The 14741-nt window shown below is 38.3% G+C and overlaps 1 protein-coding gene across 1 annotated transcript in view; it reads right to left on the bottom strand.

Annotated features, from left to right (window-relative positions):
- The window catches only part of LOC126484896 (dynein axonemal heavy chain 10), a 1141797-nt gene that overhangs the window by 368329 nt on the left and 758727 nt on the right, over nt 1–14741 (bottom strand). The window lies entirely within an intron of this gene.

Raw genomic sequence — 14741 nt, 5'->3', positions numbered from 1 at the left:
GGAAAATGGTCTGTACGTGTTGAATATGTGTGTTGTCAGACCAGAAAACAGTGTTCAAGTAAATATAGGCTAGCAACATCTGAAACACTGCAAATGTACCATTAAAGATTTGGTCATCAAAATAAGCAACACACCAAGAACATTTTGAAGAAACTTAACATCTGTGTAGAAGGTTGTAATGTTGAATTTTGTGACGGTTGCGCATTAGGAAAGATGCATAGAATACCATTCAAACAACAAACAAACCGCTCCACAATTACTGGTGAATTAATTCACGCAGATGTCAATGGACAAATGAGTACAGAGTCGTTTGGAGGTGCTCAATATTATGTATGTTTTAAAGACAATTTCAGTAAATTTTGTCGAATTTTCTTTCTTAAGCACAAACATGAAGTGTACGATATGCTTAAGCAGTTTTTAAATGAAGCACAAACCAGAGGACATGTTGTTAAACAATTTCGATATAATGGAGGCAAGGAATTTAACAACAACATGATTAAGAAATTACTCATGGATAGAGGAATAGAATTACTGATTTCTCCACTGTATACTCCTGAACAAAACGGTGTGGCTGAACGTGAAAACAGAACAATTATTGAAGCCGCATGTTCAATGCTAAACACAAGCAGGCTACCAAGAGGACTGTGGGCAGAAGCATGCAATACAGCAGTCTGTATTTTAAATCGTACTGGTAGGTCTTCAGTTCCAGAGAAATTTCCATATGAGCTGTGGTACAATCGATCAGAGAGAAAACTTAATCATCTCAGAATTTTTAGTACAGGTTGCTATGTTCATATAAGCAAACAATTCCATTCAAAGTTTGATGAGAAGGCTGTTTTTGGACAACTCACTGGGTATGTCAATGACAAAGATGGATTTAGGGTCTGGGTTCCTTCCAAAAGGAAAGTTGTCTTGAGTCATGATATAAAATTTAAAGCAGGGATAGGGTGTAGCTCCCACAGTGATCACATTACCTTAGACATTCCTCGGCAGTCTGGTTCTAGAGGAAGTCAAAGTGAAGAAAACTTTAATGGGCTGGAGGCAGTCAGGAATCAGATATCAATAACAAAAAATCAGCAGAATTCCTGAAAGCCAAAGCATCAGAATCTTCTAACGTAGATGAACTGGAGAACAGAAGGCTACGAAGAAAACCAGCCTGGATAGAAAGTTACTGCTGGCGAACAAAAAGATCCAAACTGTTTTTCTGATGTATTACAGTCGAATGAGAAAGAAAATTGGATGCAAGCTATCAATGAAGAACTAGAATCACTAAAGAGAAACAATACTTGGGTGTTTGTTGAATGTCCTATGAATGCCAAAGTATAACAAAATAGTTGGGTTCTACGTCGAAAAGTTTCAGCTGATGGAAACCCTTGCTTCAAAGCCCGATTAGTTGCTAACGGATATATTCAGCAAGCAGGAATAGATTATGAAGATACATTTAGTCCTGTTGCACGTTATGGCACCATTAGAGTTTTGCTAGCAGTAGCTGCTTCATTAAAACTGGTGTTGAAACAATTTGATGTGAAGACAGCATTTTTGAATGGAATACTTCAAGATGAAGTATACATAGAACAACCAGAGGCTTTGAAGATAGTATGCATCGGGTGTGTCTCCTGAAACAGAGTCTCTATGGACTAAAACAAGCACCACGCTGGTGGAACAAACAGTTTATGGGAGTTATGGAGAAAACAGGTTTTCAGAACAGTGCTGCAGATCCTTGGTTGTTTTATCACAAATGCAATGAAAAAAGATTTTATGTAGCTATTTACGTTGATGACAGCCTAACTTTTGGCAGTGACGAAGAAGAAATAACAGCATTTCTGAACACTTTACAATGTGAATTTGATAAAACATTGGGGACTATTGACAGTTTTCTTGGCATAAAAATAAAACAAAATGAAAATGGAGCAATTATGATAAGTCAAGAAAAGTACACGAAAGAAATACTGGAATGATTTCGAATGGTAGAATCTGACATGAATTCAACTCCCATTGGATGTGAAGAAAATGATCAGAATGAAACAGAAGCAATTTCGTCATCCGTTCCCTATAACGAGGCAATTGGATGTCTTATGTATCTCTCAATAGCAACTTGTCAAAACATAAGTTTTGCAGTCAATAAAGCTACTCGAGCTATGAGAAAACCACTGCTTCAGACTGGAACTGAGTTAAACGCATATTTCAGTATCTGAAAGGTACATTAAATGATGACATTAGCTATAATAGAGAAGAAAATCTGAGAATTTACAGTGATGCTGATTTTGTGGAGACAAACAGACAAGACGCTCAACAACTGGTATTGTGGCAAAGTACCATGGAGGGGCAATATCATGGACAAGTCAGTTGCAGAAGGTAGTGGCTACATCTACAACTGAAGCAGAAATCATTTCAGCAAGTGAAGAAGCCAAAGAATTAGCCTAATTTGGTTATGTCATTTACTACGTGACTTGGTTGAAATGCCAGAACAATCTCCAACACTTTATATTGACAATGCCGGTGCATTAAAATTGGCAAAAAACCCTGAATATCATTGTCTGTCAAAACACATAGAGGTCCGACACGTCTATATTCGTGAAAGATTTCTGAATGGTGAAATTTTGGGAGAACATATAGATGGAAAAAACCAGTTAGCTGATCTGCCAACAAAGACACTTGAGCGAGTTCAATTTAATTTGCTGCGTGCAGACATCGGTGTAAAGGAAGTCAAACAGTAACTCTTAGTTTTCATATGACTGTTTTATTTATCCTTTTGGAGGAAGTGTTGTAAACAGGAAAAATGTTTTAACGTTCAATGTCGTATTCCTTGGTATTTTCATGAAGTATGTTTTGTTTATATAGGATCTCCTTGAAGTTCATTTTTTTCAGTTAAGTGCCAAATCTGTATCCTAAAGAAATATTCCATTTTAAATGAAACTGTTTTGTTCAGACTTAATAATTTGCAACAGAATTAAATCAACTTATGCTGTGGAAATTAGATTAGGAAATGAGACAAAGTAGATGAGTTTTGCTATCTGGGGAGCAAAATAAATGATGATGGTCAAACTACAGAGGATACAAAATATAGACTGGCAATGGCAAGGAAAACAGTCCTGAAGAAGAGAAATTTGTTGTCAAGTGTAGATTTAAGTGTCAGGAAGTCATTTCTGAAAGTATTTGTATGGAATGTAGCCCTGTATGGAAGTGAAACATGGACAATAAATAGTTTAGACAAGAAAAGAACAGAAGCTTTCGAAATGTAGTGCTACAGAAGAATGATGAAGATTATATGGGTAAATCATGTAACTAATGAGGTGGTACTGAATATAATTGGGGAGAATAGAAATTTGTGGTACAACTTGACTAGACGAAGAGATCGGTCTATAGGACATGCTCTAAGGCATCAAGGGATCACCAGTTTAGTATTGGAGGGCAGCATGTAGGGTAGAAATCATAGAGGAAGACCAAGAGAAGAATACACTGAGCAGATTCAGAAGGATGTAGGTTGCAGTAGGTACTTTGAGATGAAGCTTGCACAGGATAGAGTAGCATGGAGAGCTGCATCAAACCTATTTCTGGACTGAAAACCACTACAAAACGCAATCCTAACTTCCAAATTAGACTCTAGATACAACATAATTCGAGAAGACTAGATTGATGGGAAGAGTGTCACTTCTCTATTCATACTTCATAACTTCCTTACTAGTTGCCTATAAGTGTGCCAGTAAGACAAGCAAAGTATCATTATAAGAAGGTGCAGGGGTAACGCTTCTGACATTGGAGAGAACTGCAATTTTGAGAGGTTGAGGATCATTTCTGGGGCTGCTAAGAGATACGCATTCTTCTGTGGGTTTGACAAACAGCACACCCTTAGGAGTGAGGGAAAAATATCCTCATGCAGATGGAGTTCCTTGCTAACAGCCTCTCTATCTATAGATACCCACACACCACATGATCCATGCCAGTTTTCTGTTTTATTTCAATAACCCAACTGACCAGATGACTAAAAATCTTGTATAGCAATGATTCTTCAAAAACTTCCTGCAAATATACCTGCGGATAGCTACGATCTGCACATTACTTAGATTGGAACATGCATTTTTATATTATGTGGATTCAAATGCTTCTTGAAATTTTTTTTCAACCAATGTGGAATGAAGCAACAGGCACATTATGAGTTCCTTTACTTAAAATTTCTTGAATTAGTGCAACTATAAATTTTTAATGAAACACTGTTGCTTATTGTTTTCTTCATTTAATTCATTTTATGTAAGCCAGTGTCACATACTTATAGTTCACTTAAAAATGAGAGGTGTATCTGTTTAAACTGTAACTGAGTATATTATAGACAACTGATAGTCCCCATCAGCAAATTATTAAAATTTGTTTTAACCCAAAAGTATTTACTGGAGATACTCTGTAACTGAGACTGAGTAAGCTGATAGTTTCCACTAGTAAATTATGAATGTAATTTAGTTTATTTTATAAAGAAGATATTGAGTTGCAGAGATGCACAATGAAAAGATAGCTATACATTTAAGTTTTTGGCCAAAAGATCTTCTTCTGAAGTAGAAAACACACACACATTCATTCAGGCACACTTCACACACACATGATCACTGTCTTTAGCTAGTGTGGCAGTGACTCTGCAGCTACAATTGCCAGAGATGGTGGTCGAGGCTTTTTGGTTTAAAGTTTAAATGTAAAGCAGTATTTTTGTTGTGCCTCTCTGCGGCTCAACGTTTCATCTATATGGTAATCAGTAAACTATTCCTTCCGTAGTATTGTTGTTATTCCTTCCTGGACTGTTTGATAGTTCTTTTGATGAGTAAATTTGCAAGTGTCAAAGTATGTGACACAAATGGCCATATCTTTTGATTTTATTTATGTAGAAGCTTTAATTTTTTACACCACAAAGGGACTTGAGACATTAGTATTTGATATAGGTCTCAAATTGTTACCTCTTTCCATTCCTGAGTAAAAGGGATCTCAACAGCTGGACAAATAGACAAACAACAAATGACAAAAAATAGTTTAACGTGATGTAGTTACAAATTAACAGTTCTCCCATTTCTTCCTTTACTTGCATTATGAAACCTTGCTGTTAGTCAACTTTCATGATTCTAGGTGAACAGGGGGCACCCTATAGGATCTGCTGAGAGAGGTTGCAGTACCCACATATTGACATAAACAGCCATATCTTTTGACTGCACTGACTCAGAAGCTTAAGTGCTTACACCCCCAGGGGCCATATTGAAGTAAATTTTAAACTTGATACCTCTTTATTTTTGTATATGATTTAACTAAAAATTGGCCAGGTGCGAGTAGGACTCTTGCACTGAGGGATAAGTAAAAATTTAATTTTGTATATAGACAGTTCATTCATACCAGGAAATGAGAATCTTGACAATCTTTGCCTGTTATCAGCATTAATAGTGGCAAGACACTGATCCTGGGGATTCCATGATTTTTAAGAATGTTTTAATTCTTTTAACACAAATGTAACATAAAGTCATCCATGAGGTGGGTGAACATTGTTATAACAATCAATAGTATTCCATCGAGGCTGACCGGGGTGAAAGACAAACATCAGGCAAGAAAAAGAAAGTTTTTTTTCATCTGATAGAATCACAAATTAAAATGTTCTAATTTTTTACATTACTTGCACTGTGAAACATTGCTTCTTCTCGAATTTCATAAATCCAGGTCAATGGGAAGTGTCCTACAGGTTTGGTGAGTGAGTTTTAGAGTATCAAAATATGTGACATAAATTGCCATATTGTATCACTGAATTGACTTAGAACCTTAAAATTTTTGCCCTGGCAATGGACCAAAAACCCTTAATATGTGACAGAAATTTGAACTAGACACATCTACCGTTACTGAGAAACAGCATTCTGAACTATCGGACACACAGAGAGATGAGCAATATAGCAATTCTATAAGGGTTCTGTATTTACAGATTGAGGAATGAAACCCTAAAAATCAACAATTTTCCTTTGCTTTTACAATGAAACATTCCTTCTCGCCAAATTTCGTGATACTGGGTCAAAGGGAGGTACCCTGCAGAATCCTCAGAGTCTTTCGCTGTGGCATGATTGGATAAAATCTTCTCAGTTTTCAAGCCACGTTGATTCTAATAAAATTCTTGAGTTTTTGATGGCTCCACCATTGTCATCAGCAGTAAAATTACTGACACAGCAATAGGCTCATCACTGTCTCCTGCAGTTGCAAATTTCTTCATGGAGCACTTTGAGGTGCAGACTCCGAACTCTGTGTCTGTCTTGCTTCCTTAGGTACGTCAATGACTCCTTCCTGATATGGCCTCAAGGTGACAATAAACTGCAGCAGTTTGTGGATCACATGAAAGGTGCCCATCCCAACATTAAATTTACTATCATGATGGAGAAGGAAGGCAAGCTACCATCCTTAGATGTTTTAGTTGAGCTGAAGGCAGGAGGCCAGCTTGGTCATTAATTGTACAAGGAAAACAACGCACACTGATCAACATTTGAATGCTGGTAGTTTTCACCTCCCTGTACCCAAGAAAGTGGTCCTGAACATGTTAATACACAGAGCCAACGTTATTTCTGATTATGACCAACTACAGTCTGAATTGTAGCACTTGAGGCACATGTTCAGGGAGAATGGTTACAGCAAAAGAGAAATTGCAAATGCTTTCAGGTGTCACTGAAGAAGGATGCCTTGTGAATCAGCAGTAGAAGCCAAGCTGGCAGATTTCATGCCATACTGTGGGGCAACAAGCAGCAAGTTAGGACACCTACTGCAGAGACATGGATTGAGACCAGTGTTCCGGCCCGCCTCCAAGATATGAGATATGTTGCATCATCTTAAAGATGACACAGCTCTTCATGTGCCCGGAGTGTATCATGTTCCTTGCAAGTGCAGCAGTATCTATATACACCACACAACTCGCACAGTTGCAAAGTGTTGTACCAAGCAAAAGAGACATATTAAGCAAAGGGAGCTCGATAAGTCGGCCGTAGCTGAGCATTGTCTCGAAAACAGACACAAAATACAGTTTGAAAACACAAGAGTCTTAGCTCATGCATCAACATACTGGGACTCAGTTATAAAAGAGGTGATTGAGATTTGAATGGACTGCAACAATTTCAACAGAGGCCAAGGCTACATACAGGGTTGGATGTGGGAACGGGCTTTGGATGTCAAAAGGAAGCAACAGCTAATGCTTAACGCTTGTAGGGAGGCAGGAGCAGCAGTTTCAGATGTGGTGTCAGCCCCTTGCTCCACCAGATGTCTCTTGTTCCCACAGTGGGCAGAGCTGCTATGAGCTGCCCATCTCACCTTTCGCAGAAGCATCGTTTCAGCCCTCTCTGATTGGTGCCAGCAGCTGTATTCATGGGTATATAAGCAAGAAAGAGTGCCAGTCATGGCAGTCAGTAGTTTTACTCCAGACAACAATGGCAGAGCTAGCCTTTGAAAGCTTGAGAATTTTATTGGAATTGATGTGGCTTGAAAACTGGGAAGATTTTGTCCAGTTCCCTGTAGGTTTTGATGAGTGAGCTGGTCAGTATTAAAACATCTACATCTATAATTTGCAAACCACCATGAAGTGCATGGTAGAGGGTACACCCCATTATACCAGTTATTGGGGTTTCTCCCTGTACCATCCACTTAAGGATCCAGGGCAGAATGACTGTTTGAATGGCTCTGTGCATACTGTTATTATTCTAATCTTATTCTCACACTCTCTATATGAGTAATATGTAAGGGGTTGTAGTACATTCCTAGAGTCTTCAATCAAAGCTTATTCTTGAAACTTTGTCAATGGACTTTCTCAGAATAGTTTTTGCCTGGCTTCAAGAGTCCTTCAGTTTTCAGTTTTTTTCAGTATCTCTGGGACACTCTCCCATGGCTGAAACAAACCTGTGACCATTAATGCTGCCATTTCCTATGCATGTTCCATATCCCCCATTGTCCTAATTGGTATGAGTCCCACATACTTAAACAATATTCTAGAACTATTCATGCGAGTGATTTGTATGCACTCTACTTTGTAGACAGATTGCACTTCCCCTGTATTCTACCAGTAAACTGAAGTCTGCCATGTACTTTCTTTCAGATAGTACTTCGCCTTAGATAACTGCATCATCTGCAAACAGTCAGAGTTTATTGTTAATATTGATTGCAAGGTCATTAATACACAACATGAACAGCAAGGTCCCAATGCACTTCCCTGGGGTGCACCTGAAGTTACTTCTACAGCTGACAATCACTATCCATCCAAGATAACATGCTGTGTCCTTCCTACCAAAAAGTCCTCAATCCAGTCACAAATTGATATGATGATCATACTTTTGACAATAAGTGTAGGTGTGGTATTGAGTCAAATGCTTTTCAAAATCAAGAGATACTGCATCGACATGACTGCCTTGATCCAGAGCCTTTAGTATGTAATGTGAGAAAGTGTAGTTTCAGCTCTCTGAGTCTGCAGACGTGTGTGCAATTGTGTGTGTGTGTGTGTGTGTGTGTGTGTGTGTGTGTGTGTGTGTCTACTGCTGACAAAGGCTTAATGGCCAAAGCTACGAGTGTGTGAATCTTTTTATTGTGCCTATCGTGACTCAGCACCTCCACTATATGGTGAGTAGCAACTTTCCTTCTCTGGTATTGAAAGTGCAGCTGAGTTTCATATGATCAGTGTTTTCAGAATGCATGCTGGCTGGCACTAAGGAGTGCCAAGGTAACTCATTATGTTTGAGCACAGAATGTGTTCTAAGATTCTACAAGAAAAAGATATCTGGGATACGGGATGGTAGTTTTGTGGGTCACTTCTACTACCCTTCATGTAGACGGGTGTGACCTGTGCTTTTTTCCAAGAACTGGGCTTGGTTCTTTGTTTGAGGGATCTATGATAGATTATAGTTGGAAGAGGGGTTAACTCAGCTGAAAATTCAGTGTGGAATCCGACAGGGATTCTATGGGGCCCTGGAGCTTTGTTCAGTTTTAACGATTTTGGCTTTTTTTCCAACACCATTGACGCTAAATTTTGGCTTTTTTTCGACACCATCGATGCTAATATTTATTTCATTCATCTTTTCAGTGATATGAAGATTAAAGTGGTGCAGTTTTCCTGGGTTTTTCTTTGTAAAGGAACATTTGAAAATGGAGTTAAGCATTTCAGCTTTTGTTTTGCTACTCTCAATTTCATTTCCCATTGCATCACTAGCATCTGGACAGTAACTCTGGCGCCACTAACAGCCTCTGCATATGACCAGAATTTCTTTGGGTTCTGTGAAAGATTATTTGACAATATTCTGCTATGGTAGTCATTGAAGACATCACACATTGCTACGTTGAGAGCCAAATGCTTTTCATTGAGCATCTCTCTATGTATAGCCCTGCACTTTGTTTTACACCTATTATGCAATAATCTCCATTTCTTTAGAAGTTTCTTTACAGTGGCTGTATATCATGGAGGCTCCCTCCCATTATAAACTGTTCTACTGGGCACATATCTATCCAGTGCATGGTCAACTATACTTTTAAACTTGAGCCAGAGTTCCTCTACATGCTCCTGTTCTGTGCTAAAAGTTCAAGTTCCTCATTCAGATATGACACTATTGTTCTTTTGTCTAGTTTACTGAACATATATATATCTTTCTGCTTGTTTTAGTCATCCTTTGTACCATGGTAATCACTGTTGCCACAACTGTGTCATGGTCACTAATACCAGTTTCGAGGTGGACATCCTCAAAGAGGTCAGGTCTATTCATTGCCATTACTTCCCATATGTTTTCATCACAAGTGGGGTTCCTGTCCTAGGTAGTTCTCAGAGAAGGCATTCAGTAATGTTTCACATGATGCCTTTTTCAAGCCAACCACTAACAAAACAGTAATTTTCTCAATTAATTGTTGGATGATTTAAGTCTCCATCAATGATTACAAAATGACTGGGCAACTTACACGCAACTGAACTGAGATTTTCTCTAAGATTTTTGATTACACCTTATGCCCACCCCTGATACTGAGTCTTGCCCGAACAACCTCGCATGCAGTTGAATCTTCCATCTTGGTGGTTTGAGTTCCTTGTCTACTGTGACAAATACACCACCTCCATCTTCCATTTGCCTGTCCTCTTGATGTGTAAACATTTCACAAAAACCTCACTGATATCAATTACATGTTCCAGCCAGATTCCTGTACCAATTATTATGTGAGCTTCACTGCTTTTCAGAAGCACTTCAAACTCTGGCACTTCCCTGCAAATGCTTTGGCAGTTAACCATTGGGATTTTAATACTCTCATCTTTGGGAGGCATTTCTTTAGATCTTACACTCATATTCCTGGATTTCCTTCAGCTATAGTTATCTGGATTGGATGGAGAGTCACCTAATCTAAAAAGAAACATTCTCCCATTCTGTGCATTCCACACAGTCAGCAACCTAAGTAGCAGCTTATGATGTGTAGCGCACACCTGACCAATTTAGGGGGGACTATAAGTTCTCAACTCTATGGCGCAAGTCCAGAAAGTCACAGCCTAGCTCATCACAGAACCTTCAAAGTGTCTGTTTCTGTTATTTCACTTGACTCAGAAACAAAGAGCCATGATAAGTTCAGGGGACAATGCTACAAATTGTGAGCTTCATTGAAACTCCACGCACAAGGCTAGTCTTCTCAGCCTTCTCTGACAGTTGCTGGAATGATTCAAGTATGACCCTGGAACTCAGATGGCAGACATCATTCGTTCCAATGTGTGCCACTATCTGCAGTTGGCTGTACCCCATTCCCTCAGTGGCTGCTTGAATAGCCTCTTCAACATGTTGAATCAGTGTCCCTGGCACACATTCTGAGTGCACCTGGTGTCCTTTCCTGTCCCTTGCTGCCATTTCCCTAACAGGTATCATCATTTGCCATACGTTTGAACAGCCGATGATTAACAAACTTCTACCCTTTTGTGTCTGTCTCCTCTGAAAACTGGACAAAATAGGTTTCCACAAAACAGGCAAAGTGAATCCCACTGGCTCAGTTTCAGTCTCAGTGAAGGATAGCACAAGACACCTGGTGGATAGGAGGATTGGTACAACACCCTAAGTGCTCCTTGGTCCCTGTAAACCCTGTACAGTACACCTTTATCTATCATTGACACACTGTTCCTCAATCAATATGATGAGAAATGACAAATCCTGTACTTTCTGCAGAGGAGACAGGATCCACAGGAGAGGATAGTGCTTGAGAAACTTGCAGTATTGGCATCACAGGTACGCAACTCTTGGTAGCTCTTCCAACACACTGATTCACAGCAGCTCGCTAGTGTTTGACAGTAGGCAGGGCAGCTTCCAGCTGCTTATGAATCACAATCAAATCATCCCACGTTCGAGAACAGCATTCACAGTGAGGATGCATTTTGGATGGTGAGATGTATTATGGGGCAGTAAGCAAATAACTTTAATGTAAGCCCACTGATTACCTTTTAATCTCTTTAGTTAAAAAGTTGCTAATTCCCTAGAAGAATTGAAGCAAATATACAAAAAAAGGATTTCAATTAAGGAAACACAAAAACCTGTCATAAAAATTACTAATTTCTAAAACATTATGAGGTTGATTATAGTTGTTAGCAAACTCAAAAACAGAGTTAATTTATTATAAATGTAGGTAATATATAGTGCTACTTCTCTTTATGAGAAAATTAGATGTAACACAATATGTTTGTTAGAATATCTGCAACTGTAACTAAACCACAAATGCCAGTTTACTACAAATTATTTATAGATTATGCAAAGGACAAAGGCAGCTTATGAAAATCCTCAAAAATGCACATTTATTTGCATTGAAATACAATGAAATTCAGGAGTGGTGCATTCTTTGGCAATGCCTGTGAATCATAAACACTGGTATGCTATGAAAGAAGTTACTTATATAAAAAACATACTGTTAACTTACAAAAAATATGGTTTTGTGAGTGTCTAAAAATTTTCAAAAATAAACTATTTTGCTTGTAATTATACAATGAAATTAGTGAACGATTATTTTGAATGAGTGAGGGCCTACTGTTCTCAAAAATTATAAAGGAGCATGATTAATTTTAAACCTACAATTGATGATTACAGTACGAGTTCATCGTGGCACTCACAAATGTTAAAAATTTCACAGTATATCATAATGCAAACAGGTATTGATACAATCAATGAAAGATTATGAAGAAGTGATGCAAACAGTAAAATATGCGAGTCTAGTACTTCAAACTGGCAGTCACATCTTGTAAGTGCGATCTCTGACAAAGGAAAATTCAGAAATAAGATTATATATATATATATGTAAAAAAGTACATATTGCACGGATTATTCAATTTGTTGTTGCTTTGTGAATATTTATACATTGGTGTGCTGAAGAAGAATACACCAGTGTGAGTTTATCTTGGTAAAATCACTAAAATGTGCAACACAACAAAATTTGTCTTCTGCCTGTTGCAGCTAACAGTGTCATTTATACGACATAAATGGCCATGCATTGAATTAGAAGCTTAAGTGTCTTACACCGCCAAGGGGCCATAGATGTTAATATTTGGTATAAATTTTCTGAGTAAAAGGAGTCTTAACAGATGGACAAACAGAGAGATGGACAACAAATGACATAAAATAATTTATATATGATGCGATTGCAAATTAACAATTTTTGAATTTTTGCTTTACTTTTATTATGAAACCTTGCTTCTTGCCAAATTTCATGATTCTAGGTCAAAGGGAAGTACCCTATAGGTGTTGATGAGTGAACTGGTGAGTATCAAAATATGGGATATATGTGGCCATAACTTTTGATTGCATTGACTAAGTAGCTTAAAGTTTTTACACCACCAAGGGACCATAGACCTAGGGACCATAGACCTTAGTATTAGACATGCATTTCAAGTTGATACTTCCACCTATTCCTGAGGAGAAGTTGCCCCAACAGATGGACAGACAGACAGACTGGCAGGTGGACGACAAATTGATCCTTTAAAGGTTTCAGTTTTAGTGACTGAGGTACAGCTCCAAACAAATTGACTCCAGATCTTCAATGATTGTATAAGAGACTTAGCCAAACAACAATCACACCGATCACACGTGAAATTCTACATAAATTACACCAACCAGTTCCCAGATCACCTTAAATACTTTCACACACCTCTCAATAGGAACTGTCCATGTTTCTATCATTGCAACTTCACTCCACACAAACATCCCACATGCACACACAGCCTCACAGTCAGACCCCAAATTACCTCTGCAAATGGTCATCAAATTCTTTCTAAAACTTGGTGCACTGTCACACTAGCTATCTTCATTCTTGCCCATAGTACTTCACTTCTGGCTACCAGACTTACAAATCAAGGTAGACTGTTATGGTAACGAGAATAGCACCTTCCTATGACAACTTTTTCGAGGGCTGCATGGAAGAGGCATTCTTCATTGTATAGAATATGGGCACCCTGGTTTGGTACAGATACACTGACAATGCCTTTGTGGTTTGGACTCATGGTGAAGAACAGCTCTTCCACTTCCTGCAACAGCTTAACTCCTTTTCTTAATTCAAATTTATCTGATCATTTTCCAGATTCAAAGATATCTTCCTTGTTGTTAAACCCCTCCCTCCCCCCTCACTGAAGCCCAAATCCAATCTCAGTCAATATAAACCCAATCACTTAGCAACAATACAATTTGACAGCTACCACTGCTTCTGCATGAAAAGTTCCCTTCCCTACAGTCTGGCATCCACAGAAAATGTATCTGCTCCATAAAAAAAGCCCTCAGAAGCACTTCCAACCCTTGTCATCTAGTGCTATCCATGCCTTGGACACCTCAATAAATGACTCCACCTAGGCTATGACTTTCTCAAGTCCTGAAATGAGATGCTCTCTTCTTGATATCCTCCCAACACAAAGGTCAGTATGGTGTTATTAGACCCTACCATTAATCTGCTAGACATAAACTTACAGACAGAAGATAGCGTCCATAAATTTAAAATCTACAAGGAAGATCCCTTTACCAACCCATTCTTCATCACTTCCTTTCAATATCCTACAAACATACAGCACTCCACCATTTCCTTTCTATTGTGATGTCCCAACAAGACTACCACAATATTGCTACAAATAATTAATTTCAATCCAAAATTATTGACAACCTTCTAAATAAAACACTGACGAAGTAAACCAGATCCCTACCATACCCAGAGAACAATAAGGGTATGTCCAAAAGGAAATGGTACAGGGGTTATCTTTTATATGTAAAATTTCTAGTAGGACAAGCAACATTTTAAAGGCAAAGGGTTCTTCTGTGCTTTCTATGTTTCAGAGACATTAGCTAGATATTTCTTCAACCAGGCATCATGAAAGGTGGAGTTTATAAGCTCACCTGTGAAGAATGTCATTCCTACTATATTGGCCAGACTGGGAGGTCAGTGTATACTATGCTCAAAGAATACCACAGAAGCTGTAGATTAAAGAAGCCAAATTCATTCTTTGCTGACACTTTACTTATACTAAATATGTATTAGATGTAGAACTACACACAGAGAGAGATGGTGCAAAGTTCATTCAGTTGGAAATACTAGAAATTAAAAAACAGATGTGTGCATCCCCACATCTGATATTGAATGAGTGGACTCCTTTAAATTATTCACTCCTTTTATACAATGATACAACCTCTAAATAGAAAAATAAATAATCATCCTGGGTGTCTTTATTCAGATAATGATACAAACTCCTGTTTACCTGTCTCTATTCCAGTGTACATTATTCATAG

This window comes from Schistocerca serialis, chromosome 6, assembly GCF_023864345.2.
Source record: "Schistocerca serialis cubense isolate TAMUIC-IGC-003099 chromosome 6, iqSchSeri2.2, whole genome shotgun sequence".
Taxonomy (NCBI): domain Eukaryota; kingdom Metazoa; phylum Arthropoda; class Insecta; order Orthoptera; family Acrididae; genus Schistocerca; species Schistocerca serialis.
The sequence above is the reverse complement of the archived record's forward strand: the minus strand, read 5'-3'. Positions and strand labels throughout refer to the sequence as shown.